The sequence below is a fragment of the Desmodus rotundus genome, chromosome 13 (genome assembly GCF_022682495.2).
Source record: "Desmodus rotundus isolate HL8 chromosome 13, HLdesRot8A.1, whole genome shotgun sequence".
NCBI classification, from domain to species: Eukaryota; Metazoa; Chordata; class Mammalia; order Chiroptera; family Phyllostomidae; genus Desmodus; species Desmodus rotundus.
In genome coordinates, this window is record NC_071399.1 from 75,858,764 (window position 1) to 75,883,707 (window position 24,944).

Consider the following 24,944-nt stretch of genomic DNA (forward strand, 5'->3'; position numbering starts at 1 on the left):
CCTTGGGAAAGTCACTGGGCCCCCGAGCCTCAGTTCCCTCCTCTGTAAAACAGGAACGTCGACACCTACCCCACCTATGATGTAAAGCTGCGATCAGATGAGAAGGTGTGTCTCTGAGGATGCTCTTGCTCTGTACACCACTAGGTGTTATGTGGATTGCAGGCATCTCGTTCATAATGATAACCGTGAATCATTAGTGAATATTAGCTTGTATGCTGCATATTGAAATTTTATATAAATGGAGGTACACAAAAAATTTTAAAGCATCCCATTTAAATTGGTAATCTGCTTTAAAATTTCAGGCCACTGAAATGATTTTCTGGAAAATTTACCTATGTGGTAGAACTCATGCCTGATAATGCTGGATAAAGGTGGTCATCCTTCATGTTTTTAAAGTGGTCTTTCTGATGATGATGATTTAAAAGCTTTTTGATTAGGGCAGTTGTGATTCTTAGGTTCATGATTTTCTAAAGAATTATAGTGGTACTAATTAGCAGGTTCCACTGAAAAATGAAATGTATTCTTTTGAGTAATAAGGATACAGGAAAAATGTATAAGATGTGTGCAAATAGTGATGTATTTAAGGTTTGCTTAGTGGTTTAATTTTAATATATTTATATTTCATGTATTACATTTAAAATTTAATATAGAAAACATAAAACTTTATTCCACATACATAGCCAAAACATACTTTTCCCCTGCATTACACAAAACTAATTGAAAAGAAAACAAGAAACAAGAGAGGAAAGGAACAAAGAAATATAAACGAGTAAAATCAATATTGAGCAAAACCCCGAGTTTTAATGACCTAGTCAATGTTTTAAAATATTGCCAACCCTTTCATTTTTCAATAAATGGTAGTGAGAAACTTAATAAATATCTGCATCTTTGCTTAAATATTGCAAAACAAACCTCAATTTCTCCTCTATTTTCAGTGGGGAAAGAAAGCTTAGCCTTATGCCTTAACCTGTGGTCTGTTGCACTTGTTCTTGGAGGGGCAACACATCAACATTAATGGAATGACATCTTACTAACTACTAGACTACTAGTGAGCCACCAGAACTAATAACTTTTAAATGCAAGTTATAGCATAAATGAAATTATGCTTATTATGCTTATTATGCTTATTTGTGCTTATGAAATTATAAGCATAAAATTTTTCAAAATATTTTCATAATTATGTAGAAGATTGGATTACTTTTTCCAAGGTATTTTTGTCCAGTAAAGCTGATACAAAAATTTTCCTCATTCACCTGAGTGGGGAGTGACAATTGGGCCTCGTTGCACTTTTGTAACCCATGTACCATCGTAGATTAAGGTTCTTTGTTAATAGAGACAGAAGTCCTCCTTGACTTGTTTGCCTCCCAGAATTAATATGTGGATACAGTCAGGTGATTGGATGCACTGTCGGAGCTTTCAGATTAAGAGAATGAGGAATGCTTTACAAATGCAATGTACTGTTGTATGACGCTCCTGAGTTTGCCCCAAAGCATCATTATTTAGATTTGTCTTCAGACCAGTAGAATGACAGGCCAATTTATAAATATGATAAAACTTGCTGCACTCAAGAAGAAAACTATTTCGTATATTTCCCAGGTGTTCGACAGTCTTTGAACTGTTTCTCTATGAATCTTATTTCCTTTTGGGATAAGTTTTGTTCCTGCCCTTCTCAACATCAACAGATTAGTCAACAATTCTTGTATTATTATAAACACATTACAGATATGGCTGATGTTGATAGATTAACAAAGCTTATTTTTTCATAGATTTATAATTTGAATATCTTACATATTTTCCCTTTTTTCCTAACTTATGAAAACTTCCAAACACAATACTAACTTGAAAAAAATAACACAGTGAACACTCATATAGCTTCCACTTAGAAGCAAAAATTGTTAGTATTTTTTCATATTTGCTTTATTATTCTGTGTGTAAATATATATACATATATATGCCTAAAGACATTCTCAAATATACTACATCATTCTTATACCTGAGAAAAATTTTAAATTATTGTTGAATTTTTATAGAATAAAAGTTATTGCATAAATAACATCTTATCCAATTAATATTCATATTTTTCTAGTAGTCCTGAACCCCACAGAAATCTCATCTTATAGCTTCTTTGACATTGATATTATTGTTGCTATTTTATATATTTCACGTAGTTGTGATAGCTCCTTATTACCTCTTAATCCAGATCAGTCCCCCTCCTTGCCTTTTTTTTCATGCTAGGAAACTTTTTCTAAGCATTCAGGTCCAATTGTCTCATAAAGAATATGCTATGCTCTGGATTTAACTGGTCATTTTCTCATGGTGCACTCTAACTCATACCTCCATCTCTTCCTTAAACTAACAGTCAGATTAGGGGTTTGAATAGATTTACATTCGTCCCTCTAGGAGTCATGGGAACGGTGGTGACCCCCTGACCTCTCCATGGTAAACTTACTTTTTGCCCATTCCATTTGGGCCATGGGTACCCTGTTCCTCAACATCCCTGCACCCAATGCTTTAGTACCACCCATCATACTCACCTGAATCAGTTACGACACCGGGGACTATACAACAATGATTTTCTAATTTCATCATTTCTTCCACACTTATTAGTTGGCATTTTTCCCTAAAGAATCTTGCTCTGTTTTGTTTTGTTTCTCCCCCCTCCATAATTTATTTTCAATATTTTGTATTAATCCTCATAACTTCTCCAATGTAAATAATATCATCCCTATTTTATAAGTGAAAGCTAAAGCAGAAAGTAGTTCAGTAACCTGCTCAGTGTGGCTAGTAAGTGGCAGAAGCTGATGTGGAATTCAGATCTCTGACCCATATTGCTACACAGGGGCCAATGTATCACAGTTGCCTCGTAATGGAGAGTCTCAGTTGATAAGAGGCACCTGCACAACCCCTCAGTTACCAATGGTTTTCTTCCTGAAGTACCTCTGCTGTGAAACTGTTACTAAGCCTCCCCTTAGAAAACCCCAGGACCCAATATCTGCATGTCACCCGTACAGGCTGCAGGCTTTGGGCTATTATAAATGAAAACCAGAAAACAGTGGAATGCCCTGGCCAGGAATCAGGATGGCATTTCTCACCCCACACTGCAGTAACTAAAAACCGCACTGAAAAATCTGGGAAGCTCTTGGGGGGAGGGGAGCGATATGGGCTATTGACTCATCCACAGGTTTTAGACGAAGTCCCTGGAAATCAGCAGTTACACAATTTCCAGATAATTTCCTATTGGCACTGGCCTTCTTAGAGTTTGGGGGAAAGATGATTTTTTTTTCAACAAAAAGCTAATTTTGTTTTGGACGCATTTGCAACTGGGAAACCTGTACAGTCTCCATCTACCTTTTCCTTCCCCTTCTTTTCTCTGCCTCTTATTTTCTCATCTACAAAATAAGGTTATTTACAAGAGCATGAGAAGTTATGTAACGTAGTTCATGTAACACTTTCCAGGTAGCGTTCTGGCACTACTCCTCCTTACTTCAATTTTTTTTCTTCTTTTCTCCTCTTTCTCACTCTACTGTTATTACTCCTTTCTGGAACGAAGCAAAAAGGTTGGCCACTTATTTTTTAAAAGTGGCTTAATTTATTCTTTAATAAACAAGCATTTCATACCAATTGTGTATGATTAAACGTATGGTACAAGATCTCTTAGAGACAAAATACTAAAAATTTTCCTGGAAGGTGCCAGAGAAAGCATCTGTTATGATGTTGTAAATGCAAAAAATAAAGGTTCGCAGAGTGGCTTGGGGAAGAGCTTGGAGAAAGAAATGTCCTCCGCACCAAGAGTTGAAGAGCTTTTGAAGGTCTGTGCTTCCCATAAGCACTGATTACAGAGGAACAGTTGCTTCATTTCCTTGTTACAAGAAAAATATGTATGGTATCCTCTTTATTTTAAATAAAATTCTAAAAGGGGGATTAATATGAACATAAGCTGATCCCAAAGAGTAGGTTTGGAGGAAAAGTTTTCCTGGGAGATTTGTTGGAAACTCCGAGCAAAGACCCCGGGACCCTGGAAATTACCTTCATGAGCAGAATGTGCACCATCACAGCCCAGGACCGGCCAGCGCAGTGCGTTCCCAGACTCTTCTCCCAGCCATCAGGGCCACACTCGCTGACATCCTCCAGGAGTGGGAACCATTGTGCTTGTTTCATTAGAAGAGCGCAGACCCACACCCACCCACGTTCAGACTTCAGAGCCCCAAGATGAGCGGACTCCCCTTGGGAAGACCCCCTCCCAAGACTTTCTAAAGCTCAGTCAAGGCTCCTCCTCAGTGAACTTGCTGTGCAATCTCGAGTGAGTCACTAGCATCTCGAGTCTCAGTGTCCTCGTTTGTACAATAGGGATGAAGATGCCAACCTTCCTTCCAGGCCCACTTTGAGGAACAGCTCATTAGCAGTTGTAAAGTACTCCGAAAATGTAAATGCTGAATTATAATTTTAACCAACAAATTAACCTTGGTGCTTCTCACTCAATCACTCCCTCCCTCCTGGGTAAATGATCAAAACTGTTGGCTGACCCAGGTGCTTCTGAGCCCAGAATTCAGCCCCGCACAAAACATGTCTCCTCCAGAGACCCACGGGGAGCCCATCACAGCCCTGTCACCACACTGCAGCTGCTGTTCTCCCACTAATCACGACACGGGGACCCAAATGTAAAGGATATTCAAGCCCGAGCTTAACAGACACTTCAACTCCAAGGAAATTCTGATAAAGAAAATAACAGGACTAACCCTGGGGACACATGGACCACATTTTCTCTCAGTTTGTGAAAATTTTCAATTATGAAAGTATGCATTTATTAATTTATTTTTGACAAAAATTTGCTGGACACCTAAAATGTGCACATTAGAATTAAATTCTTCACAGTTTGGCCAGTAGGAATCCTGTAGCAATAAGATCATGGGCTGTGGGCCAGCGAGCCTTGCTCGAGGATTCAACCACAGCCTCAAAGCCAAGTAGTCACTGCACAGAGACACCCAACCCCTAGCAAGGGCCAGCTGGCGGCCAGGGTGGGGCTGCACACGCACCCAGTCTCCAGTTGGCTGCTGTCCTTGCGTGGCCCTCAGATCTCTCAAAGCAGTTTGTGTCAAGCACAACTTTATAAAAAATGTCTCCTTGTTCCAGATAAAGGAATCAATCCAGCCCTGGACTCGGTTTTAACTGGACACTCTCCAGTATAGGATAATAAGTATGCCAATTCCTGTAATACTAACTATATGTAGGGCTGAGACCAGAGGTGCTTCCCTCATTACTTGTTGAATGAGTTAGGTCATAAATTTAGGTAGAAACATGTGCCAGGAATATATCCCATTAGCTGGATTTACATATTCTTACTAAGCTTAGTTAATAATTGCATGTAGAGTAAAACATGCAATCTCAGTTTAAATGGTTATATTTTCTGTCTCACTTAATCTGAGCCATTCAAGAGTTAATGCACTTATCTGAGTCATTCAACATTTCAGCACCTATTATTACTCATAAACTTGGTGGGATTGTATTCTGCAGGAATTTACAAATAAAACCAACCTATAGAATGAGCACTGGACTAGGAGTGAATAGATAGATTGGGAATCCAAGTATGCCACGTTCTAACCTCTTGATTTAGAGAATCACTTAAATTCTCTTACCTTGAATGTTTTAATTCTCTTAGCTTGAATTGCCTCCTCTATAAAATGAAAATAATAATAAATGTCCTTTCTACATCCAGGGTCATTGTGAGGCACCATTAGTGGAATGATGTGTGTGAAAACATTTTGTGAATTAAAAAACACTGTATGAGTTACAGGGATGATCATGCTGATTCCTTCTAGTAAATCTTCATGGAACAAGTAAATCTGGGAACCCTTCACTGCATGAATAGAAAGGACATTCAGTTAGAAGTGCAGTGCCTATAGGTAATAATAAATATATATCAATTATTATGAGAAGGAGAATAAGAAAAAACTATTTTATTCTGATTTTATCTTGGATTAAAAAAATATATAACTGACTTCAGCGTGCTTTTCACAGCTACTACATTTATGATCTTTGTAATTAACATCCTAAATATTCATATTTAAATGGACTGCTATAAAAATAATAGGTTCAGAAAATTACAATATGTAATTACCATATGTGGTAAAAATAAAGAACAAAACATTTCTCTCCATCCCAAGAAGTTTTGCAGGTTCTATAGTTCAAATGTAATATATTCTTGGTCAGGTCACACAAATAGAATATCATTCTGAAGATAATTTAACTCTCTGGTATCGCCAAAGCCTGAAGAATACTACTATTTCCTATGATGAAATACAAACTACAATAAATGAGGTACAGGCAGGTGAAATGCAATATAGATTTCCAATATAGAGCCATGAAATGAGTTTACAGATATTAGTGAATATTTGTAATTATTATTTTAAGAAAATTAATTAAAATATTAAATTAACTAAAATGAAATTATATAATACATTTTATTACACTGTAAATTTAGTCTTTGTCTCACTTTTTAAACGTTTATTTTTACATTTTTCTAAATATTTTTGAAAATATTCATTGCCATCTATTATGGATTTAGGATACTATAATTTTAAAATAATTTTTCTATTATTCTATATAACCAGCCTTCAAATATATGAAGACATACCTGAAAGCAAATATGTGCTGGATTCTGCGCCGCAAGACTGTTCTGTTAGGAGACCGGGGAGACACAAAATCAGAGTCCTCGATGGAGTAGAAAAAAAGACAGAGTCACACTCTCTTCGCCCCCACCCGCCCCCTCCGACCTCTCTGACTTCAGGGCCCTCAGCAATAAGATCAGTAAAAACTGTTAGGAAAAAAGCAACTCAATATTTTTCAAACATTTTACCCAAGCATTTTTTCTTTTATTTAGCATTTTTTAATTTGATATCTATTGCTACATAACAAGTCACCCCAAAACTTGGTTTCTTAAAATAACAAATATTTATTATTTGGTAGTTTCTGTGGGTCGGGCACATAGGTGCGGTTTGGCTGGGTCCGTCAGGCTCAGGGTCTCCCCTGAGGTTACATCAAGTGGTCGGCTCTTGTTATTTATGGTCATCCCAAATCCCGATCGGCTCTGAAGGGTTAGCTTTTAAATTCACTCACAGTGTCCACCCAGGCTGAAGATCCTCACATGCTGTTGGACTAAGGGCTTCAGCGCCTCACCGTGCCGCATGGGTGTCTCCATGTGACTGCTCACAACACAGCTAGGTGCTTCCCGTAGGACAAGGGAGCCCACAGAGTGGGCAAGACAGAGCCACAAAGGAGGCCACAGTCTTTTTGTAACCTAACCTCAGAAATGACACCCCAGCACCCTCGCCATATTCTGTTTCATAGAAACAAGTCACTAGGTCCAGCGCACACTCAAGGGGCTTAAATTGCATTTGCATGTCAGACTTAACTCGCTCTAGGAAGGCAGAGCAGTGACAGATGAATGTATTTCTCACGAGATGAAATGAAATTAACATGTTCAGCATGACTGACTCCACTTATAAAATGCCTTTGACGAATCCAATTTTTTTCCCAAAAGAAGCTAAGTAAGCCATTTTCGAAATGGTTTCTCATCAAATCCCTAAAGAGTAGAGAGTGCCTAAGAAGTGCCAGGCCCTGGATTCGGGGCTGGCCGCACAGGGAGGCAGCCTCGGCCTTCCGGAGGCTTTCAGTTTTGAACTGTGTTGTTTATTTCCAGGTCTTTGAAAGTTCTTTTAAATTTTTTAGTTATTTGAGATTGGTTTGGTTGAAATAAGGAACAACACCGTACTAAATGAGTATGCCCTTACATGTGTCCTTCCAAAAGCTCCGTGGACCTTAGACTCCCTAAACAAATAGGAAGAGACTCAGTTTACAGTTATACAAAGTAACATTAGGTTGCCTGTCCTATGCCACAAAGGCAAAACAGGTAATAAAATAAAAGAATCCATGTTACCCGAGTATGTACCCATTTTCCTGTTCACCAGGGATGATTGCATTTCTCCGTGCTCAACAAGCCAGTTTAGAGTCATCGTTGATTTCACAAACCTACTTACATAATTCATTCTTTCTTTTTAACTTCGCAATTGTTCGATTTACTGGCCAAAATCATTGTACTCTACAATTCTGTTAATATTAACCCCTTGAGCTTTTTCCTGCCCTTGTCCTTGGCCCAAAGCTTTGAACTATTGCACCGCACAGTTGTCCCACACCCCCTTTGCATTCCAAACACACAGTGCTTAACCCTAAGTCTTTGAGCCCACCTTCAAAACTCCACATCAGATGTGCTTTTCCTCTTTGAATTCTTGTTCTTTAATGGGCTTGGTTTTGATTAAGTCCTTCTTAGTTCACAATAGCATCCTTCAATATAAAGGACTTTGAGTTTCATCTCCATGCGCCAAAACAAATCATTCCTATTTCAACCATTCACATTAGAATTTCCACTATCTCCTGAAGGTGTTGTTTCCCTGTCTGAAATGAGATAATGGAAGAGCCTTCAAACCAAGTAGCAGTCAAGGAGGCAAGATACCCGGGTCCTAAGGCAGAGTTGGCTCTTCAAAGTAATTTAATTACAGTAACAGGTGCTGGTAGTCCACCTACACAAAAGTGAATTCAGTTATGTTTCTATCATATGATGAAGTGAAGGTTACAAAGCAAACAATTAAAGAGTACTACTCCATTGATAGTGCTGTTTACTCAACATTTCCATGGTGATAAAAAATTACCATAAAAGATGCATTTCTGATGTGTGATAGCATATCTGCCTAAGCCTCTGATATATCAGGTCTAATTTATATGAATAAGCAAGCATAATAAGCATTATGACTCTCAGGGACCAGGAACTCTGAAAAACTTAAAATGTAAAACATTTCTGAAGAAAGAATTCTAAAACAAAGGCAGTTTCTTGCCCAACGGAGTTACGTAAATAAACACGCCTGGAACCATGCGTTAATACCATAAAATCTAAATGGGTTGTAGCAGTGAGTGGTCATAAGAGCGAAATTGCTGTCACTGACATCGGGCAATCTGGGACCTGCAGGGAAACTAGATGTGTCCGCGGCGTCTACTGTGGTTAGCAATACACTGCAAAAAAGCAAAACTGGGCCTCCGCAGGGAATCTGCAAAAGGTTGTAGACAGATGTTCTGAATCTTAGAGTCCAACAGGAGTATATTTAGGTCAAGGAATAAGGTTGAACAAGGAGAGAAAGAGCAGAAACAGAATTTGTTATGTGACCTCGATAAGCCATTTCAACAGAAAATTATTGTCTTGATATGTGCTTTCTAAAAGAGAAATGAGATTAGCTCTGAATGACAGTTAAGCTAATATAAAAAAATCTGAATCTAAATAAAACTACATTGAAAATGTTTCAGTATTTGAGAGTTCTATGGCATGGTCTGTAGAAAATAAATTGTTTTTAATACAGAATTCAATGTACCAGACGACAGTATGGTTTTCCTATATGAGGCTTGTTTTATATCAATCACTCAGTTAAATGAAACTTTCTTACAAAAGTCATTTTAATTCTTCTACAAATCCTTTCTCTTTTAATATCCAGATTAAAGTACAAAATGGATGTATTCAATAAAAACTTAAGCCACACTGGAGTGACTGGGATTTCTTTTTTCATATATGTATACATAATTTTATTGATTTATATATTATATAAAGTATATACTTTATATAATATATAAATACTTTATACTTTATATATTATATAAAGTATATAAGTTTATACTTTATATAATATATGCCAATTTTATTTCTATTTTTATTTCTATTATATGTTTTATATGATCTTTTTCATATATACATATCAAATCAAAATTATACTTGATTCTTCAATGAGAACAAGAAAGACAAGAAGAGTAGAATCCTATGTCAACTCAGCCCGTATCCTAGGCATAATCTTGCTACTCCTATATTTTCTTCCATCTTCAATATTAAAATGGCTACACAAAAATTCACCAGTTTTGCTAAGTTTTTTTTAAAGGCACGCTGATATGACAGCTGTTACACTATAATCTAACAAAATTGTTTCAGGTGAAGTTAAAGACAACTGAGTGCTACTGGAGCCATCTTATGTAAAAAAGAAAAAACAGCTTTTTGGCCAACCCAATACGTCTACACACGTATACTACATTCTTACTTCTGCATTTGGAGCCGTGAAATTCAGGAAGATAAGGAATCATTTAATATATCATTAAAATACAAAATGATGACAAAACTAATAATAATAAAAGGCTGTTTACACATCTTTTTATAATGAGTTTAACAACTTAGTTTTCATTTGAAATTTTTATAAAAGAGTGGCAACCAAAAATGCATCATATCATATCAAACATGTTTAAAGTATGACATTTTTGTAATTTAGATATAAAGCTAAGGACCACAAAATCTTTGAACATGTAAGAGAAAATGAATTTAGCCCTGGTGGTGTGGCTCAGTGGAGTGAGTGCTGGCCTGCACACTGAAAGATCGTTGTTTTGATTCCCAGTCAGGGCACAGGCCTGGGTTGAGGGCCAGGTCCCCAGTTGAGGGCGTGCAGGAGGCAACCCATCCATGGATCTCTCACACATTGATGTTTCTCTCCTCTTTCTCCCTCACTCTAAAAATAGATAAATTAAATATTTTTTAAAAAGAGAGAAAATGAATTCTAAAAGATACTATTCCCAATAAACACCAAAGCTGAGTTTGCAACCCCCCTTTGTGGTTCTAGTTTACATCTTCTGTTCACCTCGTTTACAAATTACTTTCTTTTCTTTGGCAGTGAGAAGAAAGCCCGAAATACAAACCAGAGCCGAGTGGGTGCCGCATCACCCACCTGGTGGCCGCAGGGCGGGCTGCAGACGAAAGCTCTGCATCTCTGAAACAGTGAGTTGTGCACCTGTTCATTTTCCTGTTGGATTTGTCTCGGGCATGGGGATGTTTATAAGGTTCCAACACACTCTTCTCAGTCTAACTCTTGGACTGCCATTCACAGCGAATTTTTCTTGCCACTTAGTACATTAAAGGAGACATTTCAATTTAATTGACACAATCAATCCATAAGCAAGTGGTTAAATGCATCTTTGTTCTAAGTTCTCCTTTGGCACTGTTGGGATAGCTAAAGAGAATAAAGATGACCTTTGCTTTTCTATTGTTTAACATATGACTAAACAAAAAATACAAAACACAAATGATGACAAATACATAGTACTTATTCTAAATACGCCCTGCACTAAGTGTTTTAATTATATTAATCCCATTAAATTCTCCCGCCATGCAATGAAGTAGAATATATTACCTCTCTTTTACTGATGGGGAAAGTGGAGCACAAACAATTTACATAACTTCCCTCCCCAAGGTTACACAGCTAATAAATTGCAGAGCCAAAATACAAACCTAGGCATTCTGATTTCCCAGTCTATGCTCTACCAATAGGTGCAGTGTTATATGAATTTACAGAAAAAATTAATTTATAGATAATGAGGTCTGAAGAGGTTGCAGAAGGCTTCATGAAGAAAGTGGAATAGACTTGGAACTTGGCAAACGAAGATACCGTGGCCAAGCGAGGAGCCATGGATCCTGGCAAGAAGATGAACCCGGAGCATGGAGTGTCTGTGGGGGAACAGAGAAGCCACTCTGGCCAGAGTGGGCGGGAATAAGGAGAAATTAGATGATATCATTAGGACAAGGAAGATTATGGGAATCCAGACATTTTTAGGAAAAATTGAATTCCTAATGGTAAAGTTAAAATTGGGTTAAAAGACATCATCTCAAAAATGTATTTGATTACATTCCAACAGAAACAAAGCTTCTGTGTGGTGTAGAGGTGTCTGAATGCTTGTTTCACTATTGGCAAAATTTCACTATTGGGGAGAATACCGACTGAGGGGTGCAGATCAATGTGGATTTTTAGGCAGCACCGGTGAATGGTATCCAAAGAGCCAGAGTTTTCAGTGCTGACTGACAGCCCATTTTCACTTTGTTCTCCGTCTTTGTGATCTCTGTCTGCTAGAGTTGTACATCACACTGGCATTCAGCTGAAAGGTGGTTAGAGCCACGAGGGCTGCTGGGAGGAAAAGCAGACTGAAGGGAATTTTCTCAATGCCTCCTTCTCCTTGGAAGATTTCTTTGGAAGATTCTTAAAGGAAAATAATCAGAAAGGGAAGTGAGGGAGAGGAGATGGAAACACTTTCATTTCCCATGGGGAAATGTGATACTAAGGATGAGCTGGCCAAAAGCAGAGTGAAACTGGAGAAATCAGGGTGTCTAATTATGTCACCAGCAAAGTTAAGAAAGTGGGCAAAGTAGGCTAGCTCAGGAACATGGCAAGTTATTGGAAGAAGAACAGGGAGAAATTTTATGACCTCTTAATATTTCCAGCTCCTTACAGTGTTCCAGAAAAGAGAAAATGTGCTTGATGAGAATGATTTATTGAGCAATTATCTCCTTCCGCCCTCAGCTCTCTGGAACTGGACAGCAGACAAGTCTGGTGAATTATATTTGTGGAGTTCGGCGCAAGAGCTTCCTCTCAAGGATGCACAACTTTCCAGTCAGTCATGAGGCAGCTCTGCTTTCTTCACAGCTTCTGTTATTTTAATGTTCCCTGCTCTGCCACTTTCTCAGGCCTTGCTCCTTCCCCACCGATTAGGACTGCTTACCGCACTTGTCGCTCTATCATTATTTCTAACCCCTGGATTTTTACCCAAATCCTCCCTCCATTTTCTCATCCTCTCTTGCTCCTTCATACCGGTCCTTCACTGGACTGTCTGCTGCCTGAGCGAACATGACCTTCATGTGCTGTGGCATCTTCCCTCTTTCCTGCTCCTGCCATGCTCTCTTGGTTGCCCCATTTGCAAATATGCTGCAAAAGAGATTTTTCTGGGCTCTCCTCCACTAGTAGGTCTCTTTGCACCCCAGCATCCAAGTCTCCTCTTCTTCCTGTCCTGTGACTGCTGTGGTCACCACAAACAATCATGAGAGGGAGGATCTGAGGGAAAATTGTGCTTTGGGTGCAGTGATTCCTCAAATTCTATGTGGGTAGCCTGAGAGTGCTGAAAAGTCCATTTCAACTGAACATCCTTTGGTCCCAAATGTGGTAAACTGGTCTCGTTTTTCTTCTGTTGCCATGGTTAACTGGCAACCTCAGGCATGGGGATGACCGTCTGGCATGCAAACACACTGGAGCAGACAGTTCCATGAAGAACGCCAACAGATCACCAAGGTATTTTCTAGCTGCCGCATCACTCCCTGTACTAGGATTAATCACATGAACAGAGCAGCAGGTCATGTTTTCCTGAGTTCTTCCAGCAGGAAATACGTACCTGCATCTTAGAGCAATTTCGGCACAGCGTTTATTTTTGAAGCTTTGTTCCAGAGCTACTGGACACCTGACTATTCCAGTGTTTTCTGCATTACAAAGTCAAAGAAAAAACAAGTTTGGGCCCTGCTCCAGTGGCTCAGTCGATCAGAGCACTGTCCCGTACACCAAAAAGGTTGCAGGCTAGACCCCTGGTCAGGCGACCTACGTAGGTTTTGGTTGGGTCCCCAGTCATGGTGCATTAGGGAGGCAACCAATCAATAGATCGATGTTTCTCTCTCACATTAATGTCTCTCTCTCTCTCTCTCTCTTTCTCTCTCCCTTCCACCCTCCCTCCCTCTCTCATTAATAATCAGATCCTTGACTGAGGATTTAAAAAAAAAAGTTTGGGGCTGAGTGTTTTCACTGACTTGGTGATACCTTTCAAACTCATGTCACTTAAGATTGTAAATTGAACTCAAACTGAGGTCCCTGGAAAAAAAAAAGACAGGTCCTTTACTCAGTACATTAAAGAAAGTGTTTTTATTTCTACTAAACAGCCATAAAAGGACAAATCGTGCAACAGCTGGAGGAGCACTGCAAATATCAGGGTTACCAGGAGTCACCCAGAAACCTTTAAAGTAATTTAAAGTGGTGACAGAACAAGTAACGCTGTGCTTCTGCCGATGCAGTGACCCTTCACCGCGGAACCTCCCCCGCACCTGTCCGTGCACACGGAAGTCAGCACAGCTGTTTCTACTTGATCTGCCCGGGCAATTTCCCTTGGTTTGACTGATTGGGAACGGTGCTGGTGATTTTCTTTTAAACTATCCACAAAACACTAAAAGAATGTGACTCTTTGCTGAAATTACTCTTCTATGAGAAAAAAAGGAAAACTATTTTTTAGAAATTATTTACAATGAATAAATGGATCAAGATAATATTGCACTGCGAGATCTAAATACATCAAAGATAAGTGGAGATCCCAGAACTACAAATTCTTCAATTCTCTGCAATGTAACCAAAGCAATCCCAAGAAGTCTTGCTTGACTAGAAATCAGATTTCTTAAGTATTATCTATCCTAAATTCAGAGTGTGAGTAGACAGCTACCTTCGACGTGAGGTCACGAAAGTGAAATTCCAAGGTCTGAAAATCGATAAAGGAGAAGCAAGGTACTTTAAATCATTAACAACACCTCACATGCACCCAGAGCTACGAAAACAGCTAAAGAAGCGAGGACAAAATTAAACAGGAACGACGACATGCTAAGATACCCTGAGACAGGGCAGAAGTCTCAGTACACCAAAAGGAAAAGCTTGTTTGCTCAAGTTATTTGTTTCTTCCGTCTAATGAATGTAATTCTCATATACAAGTGATAACACTGACATTTCTTTGAAATGTTGATTCAGTTTAATTATGAAAATCACCAAGGTATTTTCAGGCTGCTGCATCACTCCCTGTACTAGGATTAATCATATCAACATCATTCATTTAATCTTCAAAGAGGAAGCAGTTGTCCACAAAAGCCTTCAAATAGCTTCATTAGTGCAATTTTTCAGTCTCAAACACTTAGCTGGCAGCTTATGGTTGAGAGTAAGGTCATTATATTCATCTCTTTCCTAATCTAATTTTTTAATGTTTCTGCATTTGCTGTAGAAATGTATAAATATGAAGTTCTCCCTTCTCTTTGCTTGGCGATCAGCTCAAAACATGAAGCAAATATGGACTTCAAATAACAAAATATTTGTTCTCTTTGGCGGCAATTCATGAAATATAATATACAGGCCCAGAACTGATGCATTTTCCCTTTTGGGGTTTGTTTAATGTGAAAAGAACTGGACCTAAAAACTGTGTTTTCTTGTCTCTGTAGGAGACAAAGAAAAATTTGGAGCATGAGAAACATTCCCTCTGTTCAGGAAATAGAATTAAAACAGTGTTGCAAATAAAATAGATTTGGTGTTTTCGAATGCAAGATGGATTTGATATTTGAAAACAGAAATGGTCAACCTCACTTATGTGTCTTCACTAAGGCCACTTTCAGCACCCTTCGCTTTGTTAAGAGCATTAATACTCCCTTCCAATATTGACAACTAGTAAGTATCAGAGTCCTATAAAATAAAACTATAACAGAGTTGATGCACTGACTAAATCTCAGTATCAACCATTAAAAGTTATTCAGTACCATCCTCAGAAAGACACAGAGCAGAGCCTGGCACCAAAGGTGTGTGGTGGTGGTAGAGTCATTTATAATTACTGTATCTCTGCTGAAGGGTTATAAAATGTGTCAGAAAGTAAATTTGCTGAGTGTCATTACCAAGAAGTAAAACTTGCTAGCTGGTGCTTTAAACGTTGCATCTGATAAAGGAGTGATTTATTTGACTTTTGGCTGGTCCACTTGCAGAAACCATTGCATTGCAACACTCAGTGACTGTGCAAAGGGGAAGAACAGGTAAATCACTCAGAGGCATTCTCAAGTTGATGTCTGGTGACTATAAAATGCTGAAGTTGGAAGGCAAGACCTGCCCATCAAGGTGGGGCAGGTAATGGGGTATGTTGAGGGTTTAGGCAAAGGATCGGGGCTTTGGGTCATATAAACAGTTCATAACCAATTGCATTAATATAAAGCAACTTTACAAATTTTGTTTCCACAAATTACATAAAGACAATTATGACATTTAAAATACAAGGGTTTTTTTTTAATTGCTTTAAAATGAAACTGCAGTGAGTTTTTGTGGGACTGAATCCCAACTGATACAACATAATTTTAACATAAAATATAAGACGAGAATAACCTCAGCTAGAAGAGGTCAGTGTTGCCATTTATCCAGCTACATGTGCAATCACCAGGGTAAATGAGACCATATCAAAGAGGAGCGAGAAACTGCATTATTTACATAGGTGTTCAATATGGTAATGGGGGGACTTTGTGCATACCCTAATTCATATATTCATGAAGTTTTATTATCCGCTATAGGTAATGCTGTGTTAGACATTCTGAAAAGTATAAAGACACACCAATAAAATCTCTTCTCTTGAGAACCCTCTACTATAGTAGAAGGCAGGGGCGTACGCATGTCTTTACAATGGAGGGCAATGCCCCGTAAATGAGGAAGGAAAGGAGGAATGTGCCCCGGACTTGACGAGTAGACTTCCTCCTGTCTGGGGCACCAGGATGACTTCACGGCACGGCAACACCTAGGCCTCGAAGGATGGGTGCTGTGTTGAAAGGTAAACGTTGGTAAAGACAGGATTAAATTTTTACAGTTTAAAATATTTTATCTATTCTTCCCAATATTAATGTATTTTGTGTCCTCTGCCAAGAATGGTAAAAGTTCTTTTATTTCCAGAAGCATCAAAATAGTTTTCATAATAACAAACAAATAAATTTAGGAAGACTCAATGCTCATTCCAGTTAGCATTTTTGAAATTAAGCTTAAATACCCACTTAATGGTTAATTTCAGGCATTTAATGCAATTAATACAAAGTGAAATAAAAATTTAGAAAACAACAAACCTGAGCAAGTGTAAACATATTCTGAAAAAAAGAAGTCTACTTCTCAAATAACAAAATAAGTTTTTTTTCTATTCATGTAAAATCTGGCTGGAAAAAAATGGTCATAGATTACAGAAAGTGTTTAAAACTCTGAATCATGTAATTTAGTGAATTTCATATATGTATATGTATATATACATAGAAATGTGTATGTGTGTGTATATGTGTGTGTGTATTTTTTTCAATGCCTGTCTGGGGTGGAAGGTGGAAATTTGGTGGTGGATAAAAGTGAATCTCGGCAAAACACCTGTAGTAATATAAATATTCAAATATGATTTAGTAAAGGGTAGAAAATAAAACAAATAATTCATACAGCTTACTGAATTCATCTAACTCACAAACACTTCTGATATGCTTCTGGTTTCAATTATCTTAAAAGTAAAGGACCTGTCATGCAGCACTAGATCACATTGGGAAATCAACAAACTAAATCAGACCCAGGAATAATGAATGTGTATTCCTGTTTGCAAGCACATAAAGGAGATATACAGGTGCCTTGAGAAAACACGAAGAGTTCAGGAAACAAAAATGATCATGTACGAACTAATACCTAACCTGGGTCCTATTCTGAGTGCCTGGATGGGGCTCACTAATATAAGAATATGCAGTGGCTCTTTTAACTGTAACTGAGAAGCCTCTTTCACAGAACTCTAAGGAGCTTAGAATCACCTTTCTGACCATCTTTCCTGTCTCCTATATATCCTCATAAAATATTTACCGTTCTTCTGAATGACCACTCTGATTATCCTTAGACTCCTTTCAGATTCCCTGATGATGTCATGGAAATGTTAAACCCATTATGCTAAGTTAGGACCTCCATCTGCAGTGACCTCTTGGCACAAGCTTCGAGGACAGCATGATATTTTACATAAAAGTTAGTCTTCATTCAAATCCTCCAGGTCTGATCCTGAAAACACACTGACAGCTCAATCAACCCTAATAAATACTTAACAAGGTCCATGGAAAAAAATAATAATACCATGCCCCCCAAAAATCCATTACACATTCACAATTGAGCCATAAACTGTCTATTAAGTGTACAATCATTTTATCACATTTTTTATTGAAAAACAAGCATTTATCCTAATTTACAGGTTTAACCCAAAGGTGGTACATGACATTCGCTTTCATTAAGCTATTAGGGAAGTGAGGAGTGATGGTGGCCAGCTCTAATTATCTTTAATGTAGTGTTTCAAATTGATCATGCATAATGCAATTACAAACCATAATTAAATTAATTTGTATTGATTTAAGATTTTATCAGTTGTTAATAAATGCAGTGCCATGCATTTCCACAAGCTAACATTAATATTTTTAAACTACCAAAACCCTTTCTTCTTCTTACTCCTTTTGTTCTCATTTAAAAGTTCACAAACTTGTAACTACTTTATGCAGGTGAAGGTTAACTTCAAAACCCTATAGGTGGACGTTTTGAGGATTTAAATAAGATTTCCCCAAGAAGTTACATCTAATGCATTTGGAATTTATAATCATCTAAGTTTAAAAATCTACCTACCTCTGAAACACCCTGTCTTCCTCCATCTCCTAACTATCCCACCTGCCACAACTGCCGGCCTGGCTGCCTAGCGCAGTCCTTGCACAGAACACCAGCTGCCAACTAACTGACTGACTCCAGAAAACCAGACGACAGCCATGTAAATGCAGAAGTCCTTTCTTCAACATTGTGGGGGCGACAGTGGGGGAAGAAGAAGAATCTTGAACCCAAGAAATGACTGCCCAGCAACAAAGTTCATAGAGTTGGATGTCCCCAGACACTCCCCTTCTCTCCTCATCCGCATTCAAGGAATAAGGAATAAGGTTCCCCCAGAAATCTCCACCTCGAAGGCAAAGTGGAGAACCAGCTAGCAGGAAGTCCAGGAAGTCCAGGAGTACCTCCCTCCCCTGCTTCTCCCAAGAACTGAAGGCAAAGGTGGGAGGAGAGGAGTGAGACAAGAGAACAGGGTGGGCTAACGACTCTGAAAGCTCTGCCACTATGTTTCTGTAACAGAAACGAATACTGGACAAATTTGCCAATTCAGTCTAACCGGTTTTGTCACACAGTAAAAAAATTGTTCCTCCACCTCCCCCTACTTGAACTGGAAATCCAGCCAGACCCACGGCATAAAGCACAAAGAGACACAATCTGGTCCTTCCACCCTCCACAGGCCTTGGAACCAGACACAACGTCATGCGGATTGCTGTTCCACACAGTAAGGTGGGCCTGGAGTTGAGGATTTTCTTTTGTCCAGTCTTTCCCTAAATGTGTGAAATGCCTTAAGGTCCTATGAAGGAGAAATGCAGTAATCCGATTTGGAAGGACCAGCTTGGAAATGGGAGTGAAATGCTATGGAAGTGAAATGAAATGGAAACGTTAATGAGAAAGGCTCAGAAATTAACTTTATGGGTAGAGTTTCCCAGACTCGGCAGCCTTCCCGTGGGATTGGTCGTCACAGGTGCCACTAAACTTAGTTAGGGGTTGCAAGCCCACAGCAAGTTGAGGCAGGAACTCTGCCTCCCCCTCCCGCGCCCTTGCAGAGCTGGACGTTTGCTGCTCACTAGCGACCCCTCCAGGTCTCGGGGGGAAACGAGCTGATGCAGAAGCTCACCCTTGCCTCACCGGAGAGAAGGGAGTTTCGTTCAGAGGGTCGCCCCAACGGGACGTCCCATCACCGAGCGGGGCCAGCCGCTCTCCAGGCCTGCCCTGCCTAGACGCGGCACCAGGGCCCTGCTCAGGGATCAAGCTCCCGGGCGTCCCCAGCAGGGAGTGCGCAGACAGCGGAGAGAGCACCCCTCCCATGACCACCATACAAAAGCCGAAGTTTCTGGTATCCGAGCATAAACTGGTCAGGAGACTAAAAACACACGAACACCAAACTTAGGTGGAATCGACGCGGGGCTCCCAGGGAGTGAAACCCAGCGCAGAGTGAGGGCGGAGGCAGCGGGGACTCAGGGACCCTCCCCCTGTATTGGCCACCTTTGGCTTAAAATCTCTTCGGTATGAGGTCGAACCACCGCGTTTCAGATACGAACAACCTTGAGTAACACTTTTTTTTTTTACATATTCCCCAGCTACTGAATAGCGTGCACGCACACGCACGGGCCCTCCAGCAGGAAAGCAAAAGCAAAAACTAAGGGGAGGGGTTGAGTTGACAGCCAGGGCCGGCTCCTCCGGAAGCCAAGGTGCTACCTGTCTACACCCCGCCCACCCCGCCTAGCGTCAGGGACTGCATCCAGACGACACACCTTGGAGGGAAAAAAGCATGCGTTCAGTTGTTTAGGTTTCTCAGGCCTCAGTTACCCAGTCACATCACCAGCTAACAGAACTAGCTCTCCAGTCTTGACTTCTGATAAGGTCTCTTTTTAAGCACTTGCCACAACATATGAGGATCCTTGTCGTGTCTCATGCTCCCCACCACTGACAGAGAAATCCTCAAGTGGACCGTTCCCTTAGCCAAAGATTTCAGAAAGATTCTTGAGTTGCGAAAGGATATTTACACCAAAGAGTACAAGAAGTGTAGAACAAAGAGGTTCGAGTAATCTCCAAACACACTGCTATAGTAGGGAATAAAACTAATTCCCTCAAACATAACACATTATTTTCCTTAACCATATAATCCTCAGGGTGGTCATATGGATTTCCTTGGACTTGAGTTACAGTTTGGCAACAGACTCAACACTGCAGTCCGGAGACTGAAGTGCCAGCCATGATTTCTCTTGTGTGTGTTGTTCCTGGGGCCGAGATAACAAGCCCCGCCCTCCAGGAGCCAGAACATTGGGGTGCGGGGGAGGGGGGAGAGGGGGGAACCCATCTATGAAGGAACTCTTTTAAGATTTAAAAAAAGAGTGCTTTTAATAAAGTATTACAATGGAGGCTGAATTTACGTGTTTGTTTCTAAAGAATGGGTTTGGTATTTTGTAAGTTGTCTTTTTCTTTTCTTTTTTTTTTTAAATTTTAATTCGTTCAGGTTGTTAAGTTTCCAAGCAGGAATCAGCTTAAAATGCATGGATTCTATTATATGTCCAATTTAATCACAAGGTATTTAAAATAGACATTTCCATCTAAAATCCAATCAGAAATCAACCCAGTTCCTCCAGGCATTAGATGATCATCTCGATTTTGCATTTGTAAACTGGGAGAAATAAATGTGACTTGTGGATATCAAGAGGTCAAGTACGGCTGCTCAAATATTTTTCTTACAAAATGACGGATTTATTAGACAAATAAGTAGCCCGGCTGATGCAAAACCCCCAGTGATTGAATTTTGACGTTAAGTCAACAACAACTCGAACTACATCAGTGCTTCAAGATTTAGTTATGATGGTAGAGATTACTGAACAAATAAGAGCCAGAAATGAATACAAATTTCTGAGGATCTGCCCCTGGCACCCTCTTCTTGACATTCTCTCCATATGCTCCCCCTATGCAGACTGTATTATAATTAAAGGACTTGCCTATGCCTTGCAATTGGAAAATAACTTTAAAATAATTAGGCATATTTTTCTGTTTAAAAAAAATAGGACAGGCTCAGGGAGAGAGCCAATTGAGTTTCATTATAAATTCCTTCGTGGCCTGAAAGTCACCCACTCTTATGAGGGAAGGAGCATGCAGTGGGTGTTTAGTTCAGTTTTTTAAAGATCTTACTTTCATTAAGAGTTTTCAGTAACCTACTCTCCTATCTTTCTTCTCCCTTTTCCTTTAAAACACCTCTTTTTAAAAGATTAGAGGACTTTGACCAACTTAGGATCCCACTGGGGGGGGAGGGACAGGGATCAGGACCCACTGGTAAATGATTAAATTACCCGTAGAATTTCAGGAGTATTTAGATTTCGCTTTTCCTGGGTCACAAACTCCCCTCCTCCCCACTGTCGCCAGCCCCTCAACCCTCTGTGGAGCTGGCCATGATGCTGCAAATCCTGCTTGAATCTTGTGGAAAGAGGACATCACTCCTGGAGGCTTTTTGCTCCTCCTGAAAGGGGGCTTACATAATTGAGATTACATTTAAGCATAAAGCAGTTCGTTTTTCATATTTTCATGGAGAAAGGGGCTAATCTGCTTCTACAGTGCCTTTATTTATTCTATGTGTGACTTCTTACTGTGGTGGAATTGTGACTCAGTTTGCATTTAAGTCTTACTGAGCGAGCCAAGAAATCATTTCTTCCACCTTTGTCTCTTATCTGCAATTTTCGGCTATAGTTTAGTTCCTCCCCTAATCTTTGGAAATGTTTATTTTGCAAGGAGAAATCTATATTTGATTTTAAGTCTCAAGGTGATCAAGGGCTTGAGACAATTTATCTTTGTAGCCAGAAATTTGCTTTCTGGGTAACCAGGCACAGACCACTAGAGGCAATAAATGGTACTAGATTTTTTTAATCCCAGGTTTTATTTAAGTGTACTAATAATTGCACTCTGTAAAATAAGTTGCCCATCAGGCTTCTCTCCCAGTTTCTCATATTACCCTCTCACGTATGCATATACCCATAATTTCTATAGATGTTTTCAGCATGCTGGTTTTTAAGTCATTTATTGTATTTGTTGTTTTCCTTCTGGAAATACAACATTGCTAACCCTAAAATAAGCACTAGAGTTGATAGGTAGGAAGAGATGTTTCATAATTATTTTGCCACTCCCCAGGATTAAATAATAAGTTGTGCAATTGAAGCCCTTCTACCAGGGAGGGGGGTGTATTTCTCTATTCTTCTTCCTTTTTAAATAATGAATAGTACTTTCAGTCCAACAATGCATCTGTTTACAGTTTGCCTAAATTTGGTTTTGGATTTATATTTCAGTATGCTCTTTAGGATGCAAAATTCCTGTCAAATTAAAGAGTGTTCATGTCTTGCCCGCTTCCAGCAAATCACTTGCAGCACCTAATAAATCCAGCTGGGGTTCCTTCCATAGCCTGACGCTGCCGAAATCATTATTGTCCTGCCTCGTTTCATGTCAGAGGCCTCTTCGCCTCATCTGTCATGAAACCAATTTCACTTTATTTACATCCATTTGCTAGTTTAATTACTGTGCTGATGAATTGCCTGAAGGAATTAAGTTACGAGTCTTTGGAAACCCAAAGCGACAGATATATGGGCTACCTTTTAACTACAGGGGAAGAAATGAAGGCTAGTGTGGCATGCACCAAAATTTAAAGATAATAAGTGTTTCTCTCTACCCAGCTACTCTTGAAATTCAGGATGATCCTATCTTTATGCATTCATCATATCCTGGATAAAAATATAGTACTCGAGGACCCCTCATATTTACAGATTGACTGCCATTCTCTACAATACAATTCTTTATTTAAAAAAAAGCATTTTGTATGACTAAAATGTTTGTATGACAGATGACTTCCTAACCAAATCAAGTAATCTAATGTGCTGGTGTTTTTAATTACAGGTACCTACCAATATTAACCTTTCCTTATAACTGAGAACTTCTATGTAAACACCAAATAGATGCCTTTGTGAAAGTAAAGAGTATTTAATATATACAACCTAGCATACAGTACAAAATACTCCACCTATATACTATAAATAATGTAACAGACATCAGTTATATAATTCTTACCACTGAGCACAGTTTCACAATTATCTTCTTCAATGTATTTTTAGATCACAAATAAGAACATTCTGCTGCCTCTCTCTTTCACAAGTCCAACCTAATACAGTGCTGTGAGTCTGTGTTGGTGACAGAACGTTTGTGATGTGGTTGAATAATCTGTGCTCTCGTATGTAAGTAGTCAATCATCTGCATATATGTTTTTTAAACCTAACATCAATAAATTTTCACTCATCCCTTTATCCTATAAATTAACTACTGTGATATAAGCCTATTCATCATGACATTATTAAAATCATGCCTACTAATCATGGCATTAAATATCATTTTCAAATTTCCTAAATGTTATTAGTTCTAGACTTTAACACTGATCATTGACAATCCAGAAATTACATTTTTACATGGCTCGTCATTACTGACTACCAATTAAAACAACAGTAAACCTGAGTTGATGTTGATTTCATGTTTTCTCTATCCTCAGGTAGCATCATGCATGAGAAGAATGCAACTTTTAAATCTAAGTGCTGTATATTTTCCTTTCATTGCTCTGTTTCTGAGAGTTTCTGACATTTTAAAATCAGTACTTTCATTTGATTTTCCTAAAATGGTGAGTTTAAGGCACATGACAAATACATTGAACATTTCAAGAAAGAATCTAAATCTTTTTTAATAGACTTAATGTACTTATTTATATCATGTTGAGGACATAATTACATCTAAGGTTGTGCAAACTTTCTAAACTACTATCTAATGGAATATTTTTTAAAACATTCAGGAAAGGGCAAAAATACTTCTAAACAAAACAGAAATTAGTAATATGGGTTTTTTTAAATGTTTTCTCATATCCTTTACTCCTAAAAGAATTCAATACCTTTTGCACCCTGTAGACGCTGCAGTTTCATTCATAAAACCAGCGTAAAGGAAGGGATAAAAATGTAAACACTTTACATTTACTATCAGGAGAACTGACGGTGCTGAAAACTCTACTGTCAATGCAGATCTATGTTAATAAATTATATATTCATTACAAACCCTCCAGGTGCCTCCCTCCGCACCCTCCTTACATCCTCTAAAAACACATCTGCCCCACCCCCACTACTTCCAATAAAACTCATGTACAAAACAACCGTCTGTACAAAAACAAGGGGTTTTTTTATTGTATCAAAGAGTCTTGCTTATAAAAGTTTTGCAATAAAGGAGCCCTAAACAGGACCTTCGAGGTAAAATTTCCTTCTATTTTAATAGAACCAGATATTATTTCAATCCTTTAGCAGAGATTTATGAACAGTCTTTAACTTGATAGAAAGGAAATCTACAATGGTTGAGTCTTTTTAGCTATTTTAATTCATTTTTTAAAGAAATAAAAAATGATGGGGGTTTCAAACGCTTTTTCTTTCTTTCCCCCCTCCCCCATTGCTCTCATTCTCCCCCTTTCTAAGACCCTCTTCTCCCTCTCCAGCTCTTTTTGATTAATAGGTCCATGTGGCTAACGGCCTGACATATGGTGTGCGAAGCAGCTTGAGATGGTACCTTAGGCATCCCCTACGGCCATTAACATATTAGGGGCTTATGTGCAGTCAG

At 38.9% G+C, this 24,944-nt stretch overlaps 1 long non-coding RNA gene across 1 annotated transcript in view; it reads left to right on the forward strand.

The window, feature by feature from the left end:
* The window catches only part of LOC128779893 (uncharacterized), a 253,756-nt gene extending 242,914 nt beyond the window's left edge, over positions 1-10,842 (forward strand). The window contains exon 3 of the long non-coding RNA XR_008425964.2: positions 10,746-10,842. This is a non-coding gene — a long non-coding RNA (uncharacterized lncRNA). The remainder of the gene's footprint in view (positions 1-10,745) is intronic.
* Positions 10,843-24,944: the final 14,102 nt, after the last annotated feature.